The 19,091-nt window shown below is 43.3% G+C and overlaps 1 protein-coding gene across 1 annotated transcript in view; it reads left to right on the forward strand.

Annotated features, from left to right (window-relative positions):
• The first annotated feature begins 4,290 nt into the window (after nucleotides 1–4,290).
• Nucleotides 4,291–19,091, forward strand: part of C1QTNF9 (C1q and TNF related 9) — a 189,186-nt gene continuing 174,385 nt past the window's right edge. The window contains exon 1 of the mRNA XM_086933466.1: nucleotides 4,291–4,410. The gene's annotated coding sequence lies outside the window, so the exon portion shown is untranslated. The remainder of the gene's footprint in view (nucleotides 4,411–19,091) is intronic.

Below are 19,091 nucleotides of genomic sequence, written 5' to 3' on the forward strand. Positions count from 1 at the left end.
TTGGGCCTAAGGGTCAGTGAGGACCCTGTTGCAGTTTGGACTCTCAGCTGCCCAGCAATTAGTGGGCAGCTGCACCGTTTAGGTTTTGTGATTGTCCTCAGGTGCCCAGCAAGTAGTGGGCACCTGCAACATTTAGGTTTGTGACTGGCGCTGCCTGGCAGCGCGCCCTGACATTTTGGGACTACAGGGCGTCTTAGCCCCAACAAGGCCAGTTGGCCTAGGGACTGCCACAGGTGGTGGCTTATGTAAGTTTTGCGCAATGTGGTTACCTGCTATGTTTAGGATGGTAATTGCCTACTGTGTGTTTTTGCGCTATTGAGTTATGTTCTGGCACCTCTGAATGGTTTTATGCATCATGTGTCTTCCTTGATTTTTCACCTCTGAATGTTTTTATGCATCATGTGTCTTTCTTTCCCTGCACTGCACCTCTGAATGTTTTAGGCATCATGTGTCTTCTTGCTCTGCACCTCTGAATGTATTTTATTGCATCATGTGCTTTGTTCTGAACACGACTGAATGTGTAGGTTTATGCATCATGTGTTTCCCTTGTCTTACACCTCTGAATGTTTTTAGGCATCATGCGTTTTTCCTTTACTACTCCTCTGAATGTGTTTCATGCATCATGGGTAATGTGTTCTTGTGTATACCCCTAAATGTATTTTATTCTTAGGTGGTGGTGTTTTGCCTAGTATAGTTATACTAGAGAGGTTATGTGTGCATGCGTGATCTAGGCCTATGGTTATTAGTATTGCGTAGTGTGTACCTACCTTTACCAGTAGTTACTGGTTGTGATTTATAACTGCTATCTTGTGCTATACTTATTCTATTTCTAAAAGTGTTGAATCTGACAGTGGCCCATGTGGCCCTGTCCTGTACATAATCCCTTGTGAATATTACCCGTGCCGGTTGGCACCATGTATTTTGTGTGATACTATCTGACGTGTTTTTACAATACAAAAGTTAATTTATAATAACCTTGTGTGGAGTTCCTTTTGTGGTCTGCCTAATATGTTGTTGCTGTTGTGCGCTGGCGCAAATACTTTACACATTGCCTCCGAGTTTAGCCTTACTGCTCGTGCCAAGCTACAATGGGGTGAGCAGGGGTTATCTTGGCGTGTGACTCCCTTGCCCTGACTAGAATGGTGGTTTCTGCCTGGCTTTGGCGTCAGCCCTAGCCTACCAGAAATAGCCAGTTCTAACACTGTGGAACTCATTTCCTCTTTCATTGAGGCTTGCACCTGATTATGCTGTTTTAGAAAGGGTCTGAAAACTTGATCATTCCCACAGTTTCAATTGTTCTGCTCATCTGCCGTAACAATGCTTCGGGATAGCAGTGCACTTCAGAAATATTATCCATTCATTTATTCAATGAAAACACTTGTTTATTGTGTGCAAGCCTATCTCTGTATTGTGGTGGGGTGGCTTGATGGAAGGAGGCTAGATCAGGGCGTTTTCGATAGCGGCAGTGGTCCATGTTAGCGTGTACAAATACATTTAAGTGCCTCACAGTTTGACTGTCTATTTCCTCCCCACCATGGGGCGTGCTTTGTCGACTGTATACCTCACAGTATCTGCTTTTCACCTGCTCCTAACATACTCGTCTTTCTCCCTTTCACCATGTTGGGTCAGTGTAGGGAACAGTGCAGTGAGGTGGGCTTGGTGGGCCTTCCATCGCCTGGGTTAATCCTCGTAAAGCTTCAATTTCTATTTGTCGAGACTGATGAGTCTCGAGCCCTGGTGATTCCCACAACTGTTTTCACTGCAGCTTAACCATAAAGCGATCTCTGCAGATCTCCACACACCCGGGTGTTTGCAGGTCCATCATTAGGAGCAACTATCTAGCGGATAACCAAGACCCACCTTTGACTGAATTTATCGTCATCGACACTATTATGTTATGTTATGCTAAAAGGCATTTGATATAGCACAACGACTCACACCAGAAAGGTGTATCTTGGCGCTTTGCAACCAGAAAATGGTGTTGGAGGATCCTGGCATATATGGATTTGCAAAGGAGGCTTATTCCAGTAGAATGGGGCAAAATATAAAAAACTATCTGGCACCAAATCTGGAGTTGCGGATATGATGGAATTTTAGTGAGCCTAATTCGATGATCTGAGCAGGCACATGGAGTAGTATAAACTAAGCCTCTCACTCCAGCATGAAGATAGCATTTGTTTTGTGCCTTTTGGGTCAGGCAGCCCAGTTTAAAGATGGCCCACATCTTGACAGGGAGTCAGTGGAGGGCTTTCAAAATGGCAGCAGGGGATGGGCATAGGGGCAGAGGGGGTTGTATGTAGGGGAGAGGAGGTAGCCTTAAGGCTAGAGTGCTCGAAGCTGGGGAACCAGGTTTGAGTCTCGGCAACGTCGCAAAACATCCTGTGATTCTGGGCAAATCACATAATCTCCCCGTGCCTACACAATAAAAAAGAATGTGTCCATCTGAAATGGAACTGGTGCTCATGTAAAGCGCTCTGATACCCGATGTCTCGGGTCTAGTTCGCGCTATATAAAACTCTACAAAAAAAAATCAAGCAAGCCCATCATTCATAGAGTTGGACCCTTGTCCTCACCTAATTCCTTTCTATATGCTGCTAAGGAGTATGGGAAAGGCATACAGTGGACAGTAAACAGAGCTATCAGAGCCCTGTTTCCTTTCTCTTTTGATATAAAACAAATCAAATTCCAGGAGTTTCTCTACAATGTGAACCTGAAAGAATTTAGTACGCAACTCATAGCACAAGCACATCTTATTTCCCCAAAAGAAATGTCAGAACCAGTGTTCAAGTCCTGGTATTCTCACACTTGGACTGTAGCAATGTCCTGCTCACCAATTTAAAACTACCCTAACTCAACTGGAGAACAACCTCTGTGCTTTCAAGTGTCTCTCAAAGGACTGCAGAAAATTGACCTTATGTCTCCCACCCTGATTAAACTGTACTTGTTGTCCTTGCTAGCCTACATAATTTATAATTCAATCGGTATCACATACAGAGCAAACAGCACATCTCCCTACGTGGCTGAAAAGACATGAATAATAATAATAATAATAATAATAATAATAATAATAATAATAATAATAATAATAGTAATAATAGTAATAATATCTCTAAGAACAATAGAATAAAACAATAGAACAAAAAGAATAATATCTCTAAGAACCAGCGGGATAAAGTGAGCCCGATCAGACCAGGTTAAGTGCAAGTGATAAGAAAACTTCAATTTTACCCCTAAAATATGCATCGACATCTTTCTGCCTATGGGGTCGCACGTTTGCTCCTACAGTCTGAGGACAGTCCTCAAAGAACCTCTCATCCCTCCTCAATAGAGCCTTCTCGGCCCCTTTAGCCTGCCCAGAAGCACTCCGGTGAGATTCAGACCCCCCTCACCCCCCACTCCCTCCGCAAAGCATCCTCTGTCATCACGTCCCACCAATACAGAATACGAAGAGTACCTACGTCATACAAGCAGAGATCTGTCCACGCAGCATGGATAGTGTAATATTGGGCATCGGAGGGGAGCGCACGCAGAGTGTGGACTACTATAGAACATTTGTTGTCCACAGGATTTCCTTTGAGCCTTTCAAAAAGAGGCAGTGCAGACTGGACGCCAATTTACAAAACAAACAGGCTTACTGGAAGAAATGTCACCCTTCATTCATAGGGTTGAACCCATGTCCTAACCTTATCCCCTTCTATTTGCTGCCTAGGGGTATGGGAAAGACAGATAGTAGACACTAAAGACAGTAAAAAAAGCTATCAGAACCGTGTTTCTTTATTTCTTCTAGCTGCTGCCTTCGTGACCTCTGACACCAGGGGCAGATGTACATTGGTAGCACCTGCTATCCCTGGCTAGACCAAAGTGACGCCCATGATTGGCAATGTGCACATTTCTTTTTTTTGTTTTTAATTTGAAAAAACTTTAATGAATTCCTGAAATATACAATAAAACAGCTTCTTATAAAAGTACGTTTTAAAGTTCATTACAGAAATCTAATAAACGGCAATGAATACGACTGAAAGGCAATGTGCACATTTCTAACCTCGGTAAATTACTGCACATTGAGACTGCTAGATGGTCAGCATCAAAGACCAAGGGTGATGTTTCATTACAAGAAATAGAAACTACTGTGACACCTTCTGCTGTCTTTTCATACCATTTTATTGTCCATTACACCAAAGAAGGAATTGTATACTGTTCGTTTAAAGAAAAACAAGATCAAAGTGCAGCTCCCGCCGTTTAATGTGTAAGGGAGCTGTGGAACGTTGCAGTGCACATTTAACCCGCCCTGGTTACTCAGCAGTGGTAATAAGTGACCGCTCCTGCTGGCCCCGGGCTCCCAGCATTCCTCCCGTGCTGCACGACACGAAGCAGAGATGTCTTGAGGGAGCCCTGCCTACCAGCCAAGAGGTGAGGACCGAGTGCTAGCAATGTATACATTAGAAAGAAGAGTGTAATGTGTGTGGAATGTGAGATTGTCTAATCCTGAGGGATTTTTCCCAGCCAGCATGTAATGGCAATGAAGCATCAGACAGAGGAAAGACTTGCAAATCTTGTTCAACTAAACCTCAGAGAGGGAAACGTGGTTTGTTATACATGGTGCATTTTATGATACCGCAGAGAAATTATAACTAAACATTGTTTTTTTATGACATCCAAGTGGCTATCTTTCCTCTGTATTTTTTAGAAAATGTGCTTAAGTGTGACTGTGGTAGTGGGATGGAGGGCGTGTGCAGGGGGTGGGCGTCAGGGTAGTAGTGGGGCTGGTGGACCATGGTACGGAGAGCTGGGGTTCGAAAGGGGCTGTGCCGGGTCAGCAGAAGGGTCTTCTTTCCATGGCTGACTACAATGAGCTTGGCTTGGGTTCGGATTAGGCTGTCCACATGTTTCAGATTCGGTTTGAGGCCGCTAACCGCACCTCTGAAGCCTTTGAATCTGCAGTAGCAGAAGACGAGGTCGCGGGATGCACTGCCTAAGGGATGGGTAATGCTTCAGGTCGAGCTAGGAGGATATTTTATTTTAGAACATGCAAAGGTCCATGCATAAGAGAATCCTAGACTGATTATACACCTGTTAGATCAGTGCTGTCCACCTTTGGGCCACAAGGGTAATATCCATGTCAGATTTTCAGAAAATCTACAAGGGATAAACACACTTCAGTGCCTCTAATTAGGCAACATGCATATAGTCATTGGTTATCTTCAACATCTGGGATGGATCTGGCTCTCCTGGATCTATGTTGGACTCCCCTTCATTGGCAATTCCTAACCCAATTTTTCTCTTTAAAGTCTGAAGAGCCATTTGGTATTCTCAAAAAGAAGGACTGGAATTATTTTTCTTTAGATGTTTTTACCCATTCGGGAAAAGTAGGGGCAGTAGAAGTCACACCACCAGAGGGCAGTCTTATCCACTTGTCATACTGAGAAGCTTTTGTTTCACCTGTTGCAAATATCAACACCTGTGTGAAGATGTAAACAGTTCTTGCGCTGATGCAAAACTGAATTAATAGAAACACTGACACTGCGCTACATGTAAGTGTTTGCATTGATGCGCTTGATGACGGCATGTCATGTGATGTACACTGACTGCAACCTGTAGAGTTGGTCAATGCTAGAAGTCTTGTGGAAAAGGTGAAGCGTCTCTAAAAGGGAAATGGACGAAGATGCATGTCGTAGAATCCTCCACAAGAAGTGTGGCCTATGGATCTATAGGCGCTGCCTGGTAAATGTGAAACAGAATCCTGTGCCTGGCAAGTTCAGAAACAGAGTCAAACTAGACAAAAACAACCAAAATCCACAGGCAACACAATCATTATTTAACAGATTATATAGTATTATGATATGGGGCTATAGGCAATGAACTACTTGATAAGATAAGCTTAAAACCTTGGCTGTTTGCTATTGCTACTCTTGGTGATATATAGAAACTTTTCTTATTGCACAATTACTTAAAATCATTGCAATTGGTTACATAAAAAGGCAGTAAAAGAGAACACTTTTGTCGTTTTATAAAAACGTGTATCAATTTATAATCCTATTACTCTTAAAATCAACAATTTGTAATCCCGGAGTTATCAGGATTTAAAAAAGAAGGCTAGGCTCGTGGACAAGATGTTTAAAATTCCTAGCAGTTATCAAAATTCATGAGAGATTTTGCCGCTGTCATAAATTTAATAAAACGAGTGGCCAATTGTACCGAGTTGCCTTTCATGCACTCTCCCAGTGCCTCTTGACATGCTCGTACATTTAAAATGCGCCAGGTGGGGCAGAGACAAAGATTCTCAAAGCACTCAGGGGCATATTATCAAGGCGGGCGATATGAGATTATCGCCACTTTTGTGGCCGTTCTCGGCCGCAAAGCGGCGATAATTTTATTGCCCTATTAGCAAGCTGTCGCTAACAGCAGTTAGTGACAGCTTGTAGGCGATAGCGAGCGGTTTGGGGCCCGCTTTGCATGTCAGCGATATTTATCATTAATGACATGCAAAGTGGGCGTACCCAACCTGTTAGCAACTGAAAGCAGTCGCTAACATCGCTATCGCCTATTAGCAAGGCAAGCGAAGCGATAAAAAAATACGCGCTATTCGCGAATATCGCCAAACCCTAACGCCTGCTCAGACCACTGTTTAACCTGTATATCCAATGGGAGGTGGATATTCAGGTTAAGACCCTATTAGCGATAATGCCTCAATATCGCTGGATTTCCAGCGATATTCACGCATTTTACTGCTATCGCTGGATAATTTATCGCTTTGGAGATAAACGTTGCTAATAGCACGTTATCTCTGCGATAAAATCCGGCAATGCGCGGCGATAAAAAAATATCGCTAAGCTCATTTAGCGATAAATATCGCTAGTTGTTGATATTATGCCCCAACATTTCTTACAGATGCACAGCACATGAACTAATGTTTACTCCCCTTTTACGCAGAGTTGGCCCTGTATGTCAATTTCTTCCTTATACCTCTGACCATACTTGCATGCCATCAATGGAATTAATGTAAATCGTAGTATCATCAATTGGTGCTTCATTATTGGATTTAGAGGGGATGATAGGTAGTGAGGCAAGCCCCCAAAGTCGTATCGTTTTGACACCCGTCTGCTGTGACTCAGATTTTTCACAGGTAGTGCATCACGTTCAGCCATTATTAGCTTTCCTCGTTTGGTTAGTAGTTTGCTGTCATGTTTGTGGGTAAAGAGCTTGACCAATACTTCTATACAGTGCATTAAAAATGTGTGTCAGTTTGACCTTGAGTTATTAATCATTAACTAAATGTGAATCTTTAGAGTGTGGCTTGTTTGGCTTTCAAACAGTAAGCTACAAACATAGCTTTTAATATCCATATTGGGATGACAGATTAAAGTCCATACAGATTTGAGCATGAGAAGTAGAAGTTGGAAGAGGAAATACTCTGAGGTAAGAGGCTGACTGAGCTCTATCCAACCATGTCAACATTGAGGGGCATAATATCAAGGGATTTATCTCCACTTTTTTGGCTTTAAAAGCCAAGAAAGCGTAGATAAAATTATCTCCCTATCAGCAACAGGGTGCTAACACGCAAATTTGCATGTTAGCACCCTTTTTCTCTACGCTTCCCCTTGCATTTCTAATGAGATGCAAAGGGGGCGTTCCAGAGAAAAATAATAGGAGAAATGTTGTTAAGCGACATTTCTCCTATTATCAAGGATTTCGCTAACCCTGTTAGTGATAAAAAAAGCAGCGCTAACCGTGGTTAGCACTGCTTTTTTTACACCTGGTATTTTCCTGACTTAGCCATGATATCCTATGGAAGGTGGATATCATGGCTAAGTTTGTGAGCCCCTATCATCAAGCTAATGCCAAACTTCGAGAGATTATCGTTGGTTTTCCAGCGATAATCTCTCACTTGGCAGTTAGCGCAAGGATTTTTATCACTTTTGAAATAAACCGTGCTAATAGCAAGTTATCTCAGCGATGATTTCCGGGGATGCTTAGGGGTAAAAAATTTGTTGTTAAGCATCGTTAGCGATAAATATTGCTAAATGTTGGTAATATGCCCCTTTATCTTTAAAAATCATTGCACCGTAGGCCACTGATGGTAAGAATTTATCATCCATTACTTGAATTAGAGGGGATAGATCTGGTGTACTAATGGATTTCCTTACTCTACAAAAGGCCCCGTCTAGGGGGTGCCCCACCCCCTGCATTGCGGATAAGTGAGTAGCCAGTCTTTCTCAATGGTCGATCCAGACTCCCAAATACCAAATACTTATATGCGACTCAATTGATTTTCCTTCAACATGCCAAAAGCCTTTCCTTGCTTTTTGTCTAGTGACTATCATCACCTTGGTTTTTACTGTATTTATTTTCAGGCAATTTACCTTACAGTATGATGTCAATGCAGTCAGGAGCCTTTGGAACCCCACTAGGGTTTGGTCGAGCAGTATTGTATCATCTGCTTATTGCATTGATTGGATTTTGGTTCCAGCAAGTTAGGGGGGGGGGGGAATGCTCAGACTCCTGCCAAGCACTCTGGTAGATCTGCCAGGAACAGATTAAAAAGTAACGGGCCAGTATACATCCTTGCTTTAGTCCCTTGTTGGTCTTGATTTTTTTGGTCGTGGACCATCTGAAGGTGACTCTTATTTCCAACACAAAATAATTGTGGGTCAAGGGATGTGTCCAAAAATGAGATGTGTCTACATGAGTCAAAGTGTGCTCAAAGTTGTTAGAGAAGCACACAACCAGACATCGCACTGTGAGGGAAAGAAATCCATCAGTTACTCGTCCTTTGCCGACCTTTCATCCTTTGAACCACTTCCCATAGTGGAGAGTCTAAGTTGTTGCCACCTTATCAGGGAAAGGCTAGATTTGTACAATAAGGTGCTAAAGGAAATGCTGTATAGTAACTGAGGAGCAGTGCAAAAGAAAGTTGTGAAAACCGAAAGAGAGAAAAATGTGCTCTAGGATAAAATTGAATAATGAACGCAAAAAGACTTTATTCTGGTGCCGTTCATTTCGAAAATTAAAAACCAATTCAGAGCAAAGTAATCTGTGATTAACCCTTATAGTCACTGACCCAAAGTGTTGGTCGACATGTTTCTGCGGTAGTTTAAAGATCACTAAGTATCTCCCGCTTCTTCAGGGCCTATACCATTTGCTATTGCTCAAAAAAGTGCGATAAAAAAGGTTTATGATACAGAAGTCACCTGATCAAACCTGGTAGTCCTCTTAATTGTGCAGGGGATATCCCAGGAAAAGACGTCATCAAGACACAACAACATAAATACAAAGACAAAAACGACATTACCAAGGTTAGTGTAAGTCATCTCATATCATCACATGATTATATGGAGAACCTAGAACAACCGGAGTCTGGTCGTTAGGTAATTCAAGTCCTCTCGCTCACCTATAGGGTAAGAGGAACGTGCCACTCCTCGCCTGGCCACAGCTCAGGAAGACAGTGCACCGCTCTAAGATATAGAGAGAGTGATATATGCAAGTCAAAGGTAAAAACAACGCGAATGCCAGTTCCAACAGCGCTTCTTAGTGTTTGAAAGAGATACCATTGTCTCTATTAGGTCTCACTTGTTAATATAATCTCTTAGCTATTGCGTAACTGCTCTTGTTCATATGATGCTGCTCAGCTCTAATTCATATAGTTTCATAGCTATTGCGTAACTGCTCCTGTTCCTATGTTACTGCTCAGTGAGGTTTTCAAAATTGATCCAATTGTCTATATTAAAGCCAATAATACACCACTATCCATCTTATGGTACAACTAATACGTGCTCTGATCTGTGCTGTTAATGCGCAAATGGTTTTTAATTATAGCACATCATATATTGCTTGTTTGACCACACTTATATATGTATGAGACCCAGAGCCTTTCCAATGTGCTTGCTATCTATACGGTTTGTAACTTCAATACAACACATCCATTATGCTTTTTGTCTCTACGGGAACTTCCTGATGCTAGTTCTATTTTAGTGATCCTTACCTGGGTTCAAGTAAAACATGTTTGCGCCAGTAATGACTGATGCCTGTGTAATACCGCGTGCATTCAGATTGTGCACTCGTATCGTACATAACCATCTCGTGTCTAATAACCATCTCGTGTCTAATAACCAAGCCGTCATACAGAATGTACACACGTTACACCCACAAACAACTCTGGGGCAGATTTATGTTAACTGGCGCATCCCGAGGGATGCGCCAGTTAACGTGCGCCACAGCTACGCCACCCATGGTGCGCCGCATTTATAATGCGGCGCACCATGGTGCAAAAACGGCACAGATGCGTGACGCATCTGTGCCGGAAATGTGGCGCATTGCTGGAGTTGTGTCGCAAGCGCGACGCAGCTCCAGCAAAGCTCGGGGTGCCCCATTCTACTAATGCTGCATCAAGACCTACGCCTGCTTCAAGCAGGCGCAGGGTTTTGACGCAGCATTGCCCTGAAAGTGACTGAGTGAAATCTCATAGATTTCACTCAGCCACTTTCAGGAGGCGTTCCTGCGCAGGAACGCCCCCCCTGCGCAGAAACGCCTCCTTAGGGCGCAGTGCTTTACAACGTGACGCATCTCCTAGATGCGTCACGTTGTAAATAGGGCGCATTGTTTGCGCCGCAGTTGCGTCAAATAAAGTGACGCAATTGCGGCGCAAAGAGGCGCAACGGCCTCATAAATCTGCCCCTCTGTTTGTACAAACAACACGCAAGGAGATCAGGGCTTACCTGCCCGTCGGTACACTCAGCAGCCGTCTGGGCTGTTTGGGGAGGTGCCTGGGCTCGGTTCATGGGCGTTATTATTGCGCTGTTGGTCGTTGCGCAATGACGGCCCTCCTGCGCGACCGAGTATGCCGGGAAATGAAGTCCGGTTCACGTTCGTGTGCCGATTTTACGTTGGTCAAATGCCATGAACTTCATTTAAGTTACTCTTGTCTCTTTTTCGCCATATAATGGATGTGGAGCAATTTTTTCCAAACATGGGAAATAACAGAGTACAGGTTCAAGTCGTCGAAGTACTGAATCTGTCTCAATGTTTTGGATCAACTCAGGGAGCAGTGTACAGTAACATATGTATCAATTAGACATAGAGCCACTATATCTTCTGAAGAAGCTGACAGATGAGATTTAAGAGGAATAGTGTCTCATGACAATAATGATAAAATGGCTCATATAGGTGTATGAATCTGTCAGTTATTAAGTAGGCGGAATCGTGTCTCAAAACAAAATATGGTCACAGGCTCATTCAGATATTGGTTAGTTTTAATTATTAAGACTGCCAAAAAAGCTGCAGACAAGATCTTGATAGAGATTCAAATTCTGGAGGGCCAAATAAAGACAACACTTTCATCTAAAGTGTTTACCAAACAACAAGATGAGAGTAATAAGGCTAATAAAGATTTTAAGGATTCTGTCTTGTTCTCTAAATTAGAGAAATGCAAAAAAGATTTAGATACATTTTCTAAGGAGAAAGTGTATCCCTACACCAGTGCCACATACACACCAACACCATACAATAGAAATGGGAGAAAAGGTGGTTCAACCTATGGCACCTCAGCATCAGAAGATCTTTCTAGTGACTCTGACTCTTCAAACCAGGGTTCTAATATGAATCACAATCATGGGAGAGGCAACAGAAGACAAAGAAGAGGGAATAATTTTAACCAAGGGCAGTTCAACCCATGGTGGACTCCCAACCCATGGAATCCAGGTCAATTTCCCTTTATGCATCAAGCTGGACCCTATGGTCCAACACCTTTTCCACCAGGTCAAAATTTGCCTCCTTTTTTAGGGTTTGGCCAAGGGAGACCGCGGGGCAGGAGACGAGCTCAGCAAAGTCAAGTACAGTGGAATCTGCCCCCACAGTCGATGGACCTGAGGAGCGGGAAGAAAATACCGCAAGACCAAGCGAGCACGAGCACAAACACGGAGAAGGGCTCATAGTAAATCTCAGCTCACGGACACTGACACCCATAGAGGAGAAAGTTTTAAATCGGGGTCTGGGTTTTGTAGTAACGGACCAAGGAGATGCTTTTCAAACCCAGATTGAGATCTCCAAATTTTTCCGCAAAATACGATTACATTTCTTTTTTGAAAAAAACTTTGGAAAAAACAATGAACAAACTACGACTGAACTAAATACGGGCTTGAGAAATCCTTCAACTTTCACGCCCCTTAGTATCACTGTTCCTGCAAAAGTTACAGCCTTTGAAGAAGCTGTCAAACATGATGTGCAAAATCTGTTCATGGAAAGACATAAACCTTTTGTTAATATCACCAAAGCTAAACAAGAGGCTATTCAAAAACTATCCAAAGATCCTCTTATCACGATAAAATCTGCTGATAAGGGCGGAGCCACGGTCCTGCTGGATACTACTACTTACAGGACAGAGTGCCTAAAACATTTGAGCGATAGTCGTGCGTACCAACGTCTATCGGAAGATCCTACACCCAGACTAATGACACAGATTGGCCATTTGGTGGAAAGGCCCTCTCGGAAGGTTGGATCACCTCTAATGAAAGCAGTTACCTACGGAGAGCACATCCTACCATGCCATATTTCTATATCTTACCAAAGATTCACAAAGCACAGCGGCCACCCCCAGGACGCCCGATCATTAATGGAACCTCTTTCTACCTTTGTGGATGTTTTTTTTTAGACCACTGGTGCGTGCTATGCCGTCTTACTTACAAGACACTAAAGATGTGCTTAGGCTATTACCAGGGATCGAATTCGACTCCACATCAGACATACTCGTGTCTTTTGATGTGGAGTCATTATATTTACGGATTTTGTAGAGCGCACGGCTACCCCCAACGGGGGTGTCCCGGCGCTTAAAACTGTCAGCAGGAGGAGAAGAAGTAATCTAGATAGATGAAAATAGCCACGTCTTCAGGCGTCTGCGAAACAGGGCTTCGGATGGGGCGAATCTAAGATCGATCGGTAAACTGTTCCAGTGTTTGGCTGCAAGAACAGCAAAAGCTCTGCCACCCATTCTAGTGCGACGGAATCTTGGTACAAGCATGAGACGCAGATTGTTGGAACGAAGATCTCTAACAGAGTGGGACAGTCTCAGTCTCTTTCTTAAATAGTCAGGACCAGTACCGTTTACGGCGCGAAAGGCAAGAATAAGCGTTTTGAACTTAATACGGTTGGCTATAGGAAGCCAGTGAAGCTCTTTGCGAAACGCTGAGATAGGATGTCTGTAAGGGATATTGCCAATCAATCTTGCTGCAGCGTTCTGAACCACCTGGAGACGTTCAATTTGATATAGAGGGGCCCCCGCATATAGACTGTTGGCATAGTCCAGGTGGGAGGTAATTAAGGCCTGAGTGACCGTTCTGCGTGCCTCGATTGGCAAAAATGGGAAGATCTTTCTCATCATTTTTAATTTACCAAAGCAGGCCGAAGTAACCTTATTGATTTGAGAGCTGCAGGATAGCGTATCGTCAAATATAAACCCCAGATTGCGGGCAGAATGAACCGGGGTAGGGGGGGGGTTAAGTATCGTTGGCCACCATAATGAAGGTGGGATGGTCATTTTTTGGTTAAAGAACAAAACCTCCGTCTTATCGGTGTTAAGTCGCAGGTGGTTCGTGGACATCCAAGAACAGATTTCGCCCAGACAGTGGCGAAAACTGGAGAGGCTGGAGTCAGAGTGATCGCTAAAAGAAAATATCAGCTGAGTATCATCAGCATAAGAGATCACTCTGACTCCGCATGCCTCTACTACCTTGGCCAACGGGGCCAGGTAAACGTTGAAAAACAGAGGACTCAACGCTGAGCCCTGTGGGACTCCGCGTGCAAGTGGTTTACATTCTGATTTGAAAGGTCTGAGAAGAACCCTCTGTGATCGTCCTTGGAGAAAGGAACCAATCCACGATAGGGCAGCGCCGCTCAGACCAATCTGCTCCATTCGGTCTAGAAGGATTTTGTGGGACACCGTATCGAAAGCGGCGGAAAGGTCGAGGAGGACCAACATGGCCTCCTCGCCCTTGTCCACACACTCTCGTACAGTCTCCGATACCTCTAGCAGTGCGGTCTCAGTACTGAATCCAGTACGGAAGCCGGACTGGGAGTCATGTAGCAGGGAGTTGGTCTCTAGGTATTCTGCGAGTTGTAATTGGACAGCCTTTTCCAAAACCTTTGCGGGTTTCGGAAGGAGGGAAATGGGCCGATAGTTGCTGAATTGCGTGGGGTCAGCGTCAGATTTCTTTAAGATGGGCACAAGCAAGGCTTCCTTCCAGGCTAAGGGGAATTGGCCTAGTTGTAAAGAGGCGTTCCAGATGGAGGTGAGTGGCTCTAGCAGTAAGGTAGACAATTCACTCATGATTTTAGAGGGAACCGGGTCCAACGGGGAGCCAGATTTGCACTGTAATAATAGTTTACGTGCAAGATTAGGAGTGAGATCCTTAAAGGCCACTAATGTAGGAGCAATATCCTGGTTAGTTATACACCTCCATTCCACAAAATGAGACATTGGAAGTAATTGAACAACTTCTCATTGCGAGCAATTTGGATTCCATCACGCCTGTCTCACTGATTATGGATCTTGCATCCCTAGCGATGAAAGAAAATTTCTTTCAATATGAGGAAAATTTCTATCTACAGACGACAGGTACCAGCATGGGCAGCGTTTTTGCGCCGAGCCTGGCAAACCTCTACATGCATAAATTTGAACAAGATTATGCATTGAACATCGCAAACCCGTATTTATCATCTATACGGGTTTGGAAGAGGTATATAGATGACATCTTGGTGGTCTGGCGTGGTGAGGTGTCTGACTTGATGAATTTTCACTCTTGGTTGAACAACTGTAACATCTTTCTCAAGTTCACCATAGAGTACAATAATCAATCTCTTGCTTTCTTGGATTTACTGATAACTGTATCTTCAGATGGACTCAGATCCGAGCTGTATAAGAAACCGATGGCCCGCAATTCTCTCCTGAAATATGGGAGTTGTCATCCTAAATCTCTTCGGGACAATCTTCCATTCGGACAATTTTTACGTGTCCAACGTAACTGTTCTACAAAAGAGTCTTTTAAACAACATGCCCATGATCTGGAAGAGAAGCTCCTCGAGAGAAAATATCCCAAGAAATTGATTCGTACATCCCAAAAGAGGGCTTCAAATATCAATCGGGAGGCTTTGTTGGAACCATCCCCACCGAAAGAACAGAATGAGAGAATAACGTGTGTTAACACGTTTAGTACCAGATCCAATGCCATCCAACAGATCATCCGTAGACATTGGAAGATCTTGAACACTGGTGCTGACAAATTGTAACAACCTCTATTTGCCTTCAAGAGAGGCACCAGCATCAGGGATCAAATAATACATACAAGACCACGTCCAGCGACCATTCACCAAGTGGGGACACTATGGAACATGCCAGCGATGACCGGACACCATCCTTGTGGAAATTGTGCAGCATGCCCACAAACTAAAAAATCTACAAGTATTGATATTGGGACAAGCAGAGCCTGGGAACAACGACGCTTTACTAATTGTAATAGCAGCAATCTAATATATCTAATCACTTGCTCTTGCTCCCAAAGGTATGTCGGAATGACGACCAGGAAAATCAGAACGAGGATTTCTGAGCATAAAAGCACCATCCGCTGCAAAAAACAGGCGACCCGTCTTACCAACCATTTCTTGGAAGTCAATCACAAACCTACAGACTTCGAATGGACAGTGCTTGAACAACCACTTATTCCAACTCACATCACTGATGTGTCCAAGTACCTGTTCAAAATAGAACAGAAATGGGTATACAAACTTAACACTGACAAGGTCGGGCTTAATGAGGATATTCCGTGGATGTCACTGTAGAATACTTGATCCACTGATGACAGAGCTTTAATCCACTTGGTGTTTATAGATTGATATAAATGCACGCCTTTCCAGGTATATGGACCTCTCTCTGATAAGATGATGAAAATGTGACAGGCTCACACATAAATATCTGAATGAGCCTGTGACCATATTTTGTTTTGAGACACGATTCGGCCTACTTAATAACTGACAGATTCATACACCTATATGAGCCGTTTTATCATTATTGTCATGAGACACTATTCCTCTTAAATCTCATCTGTCAGCTTCTTCAGAAGATATAGTGGCTCTATGTCTAATTGATACATATGTTACTGTACACTGCTCCCTGAGTTGATCCAACACATTGAGACAGATTCAGTACTTCGACGACTTGAACCTGTACTCTGTTATTTCCCATGTTTGGAACAAATTGCTCCACATCCATTATATGGCGAAAAATAGACAAGAGTAACTTAAATGAAGTTCATGGCATTTGACCAACGTAAAATCGGCACACGAACGTGAACCGGACTTCATTTCCCGGCATACTCGGTCGCGCACGAGTAGTCCTAGTGCGCGTCGTACAGAAACACGACCGGGACTACGATTCCCGGCATACCCTGTCGTGCAGGAGGGCCGTCATTGCGCAACGACCAACAGCGCAATAATATCGCCCATGAACCGAGCCCAGGCACCTCCCCAAACAGCCCAGACGGCTGCTGAGCGTACCGACGGGCAGGTAAGCCCTGATCTCATTGTGTGTTGTTTGTACAAACAGAGTTGTTTGTGGGTGTAACGTGTGTACATTCTGTATGACGGCTTGGTTATTAGACACGAGATGGTTATTAGACACAAGATGGTTATGTACGATACGAGTGCACAATCTGAATGCACACGGTATTACACGGGCATCAGTCATTACTGGTGCAAACATGTTTTACTTGAACCCAGATAAGGAGTACTAAAATAGAACTAGCATCAGGAAGTTCCCGTAGAGACAATAAGCATAATGGATGCGTTGTATTGAAGTTACAAACCGTATAGATAGCAAGCACATTGGAAAGGCTCTGGGTCTCATACATATATAAGTGTGGTCAAACAAGCAATATATGATGTGCTATAATTAAAAACCGTTTGCGCATTAACAGCACAGATCAGAGCACATATTAGTTGTACTGTAGTGTAGTTCCTAGTTTCCCACTAGGCCCTGCGCATTGGAATAACATAAACAGTAGTATCGACGTGGAACTGCGGATATTCCAGGCCTCCACTGACTATGCTAAACTTAATTGGGTTGTGTTACCAACTAGCTCAGAGGTCACTGGAAACTTTCTTCTCTGCATAGGAAGTGATCAGCTTCCTTGGCACAGACAAGAAGGGATTCAGTTTTCCAACAACCGTGCAACATGACAACTTTGCTCCTCAGATCAAGAGTCAATCTCTAGGGTCGTGTGAAACAATAGACATAGATTTCACTCAGTCAGTCTAGTGCAGTTTACTTTCACGAGATGTAGAGAATAGAGAGACGGGCGTTTGTCAATAAAGGGTTAACATTTATTGAACAGTCTTTCTTCTCGTACAAGAGAAATGTATTGCCACAATTGCAATAATTGTTATTATAAAAAGTACGTACAGTAAGATAAGTATTGCGAAATAGAACTGTAAAAGCATTGATATGGTTTCTTAGCCATACAATGGTTTAAAAGTAATAAAACATATATACAGTCATATATACATTAGGCTAACATACTCAACTGGTGCTTCTAACTAAGCCTACCCCAGTGTGCCTGACCTAAGCCTAACACGTGAAAGGGGAGTAAGTAAGTAGCTTTAAGTTAAGTTGGTTTTGCCAAGGTTTGTTTCAAGAATTCTCGTCTAAGGGTTTAGTTAACACCATACCTCTGAATAGAATGATGGAGGATTGGTATCTCCTTCAGGGGTCTCTCTCGATATCCCAGTCACCTGCGAGGGTAAACCGGAAGCGCCGGGACTGGATTTCTCTGCACGAGAAAGGCAGCGGCTCTCTTCAGCGCGTCGAGGAAGGAGGGGGGACAGCGTCCGCGGGCAGCTGGAATCTGCTGGATGTCTTCGCAGAGGACGGCTGTTCAGCTCCTTAAGCGTACTGCACCATAGTTCGCGCTGTAGCGGCGATAATGGTAATCAGCAGCTTCACCACCACAGGATAGCAGGCTGCAGCGACAGAGTGCTAGATTTACCAACACAGGGTCATGCAGGCATCTGGCATCAGCAACAGGCAACGAACATTGCTTAAGGCAACGTTGGTAATATTTATACCTGACAGGTGCCGGGTTTGACGCAAGTTTGCTGGACATAAGACGTCAATTAAAGATGTCACTAGGAAGTGATAGTTATCAGTTGCTCATTAGAGTTCCATTACTAATCAAAACATAGCAAGCGGGGATTTCCAGGTTTGCTAAGTTTTTATCTTGTTGAAGAACTCGGAGTGTTATCTAGGAATATCAGATAGGGACTGCTGCACTGTCATTGCACTAATTGGTCGCAAAGGAAGTAGCAGAGAGTCATGCTGGAATGTGGCTCTGTTCGTGTGAGGCCAGAGATGACTTTTCAGAAAATCGCACTTGAACGGTTATGCCAATATAGGGAATAAATGGATTTATAGCCGAATAGGGGCATAAGGTCACAGTATCGATCAGGAACCTAGATAAACACGCAACACCCACTCCACGGGTTAATGTCCATCAAAATTACTAAAACTAAGCAATTAGATGCATGTGTAACATTGCCCACCCCAAAATACAAAAATGCATTCGAAATAGGCGTACTTGTAATACATGGAATTTAGGTACTGTACGTTTTTTTAAAGCATAATAATCATTCAAAAAACTATTGCATATGAAATCAACGAACGATTATGCAAAAGGAATTACACATGAAGTATCTCTGACAGAAGAAAGGCGAGATAAATCATCACATAAAATTGCATTGTAATAACATGTGTGCTAGAGGCTGGTGTAATGTTGTTATGTCTCTAGATGTGTTTAGAAATAGAAGTGTGAAGCTTCTGTTCTCTAAGAATAGTTTTTACGTTAAGCAAAGAATTGTTCGTGCCAAAAAAGGTCAATATTAGAAAAATTGTCCAATTCAAAGAAAATAGATTTCCAAAGCTCTTGGCAGTTTTTGTTGATCAAAACTGAAGGCCGAATTCAGAGTTCATGGGAACGCTGTGTGTCGGAAAGCTTTTCAAAAGTTATTGTTTCTCTGTGGGTGAGAACATCGTATCAGACAGGCTCTCAAAGAATTGG

The sequence above is a fragment of the Lissotriton vulgaris genome, chromosome 8 (genome assembly GCF_964263255.1).
Source record: "Lissotriton vulgaris chromosome 8, aLisVul1.2, whole genome shotgun sequence".
NCBI classification, from domain to species: domain Eukaryota; kingdom Metazoa; phylum Chordata; class Amphibia; order Caudata; family Salamandridae; genus Lissotriton; species Lissotriton vulgaris.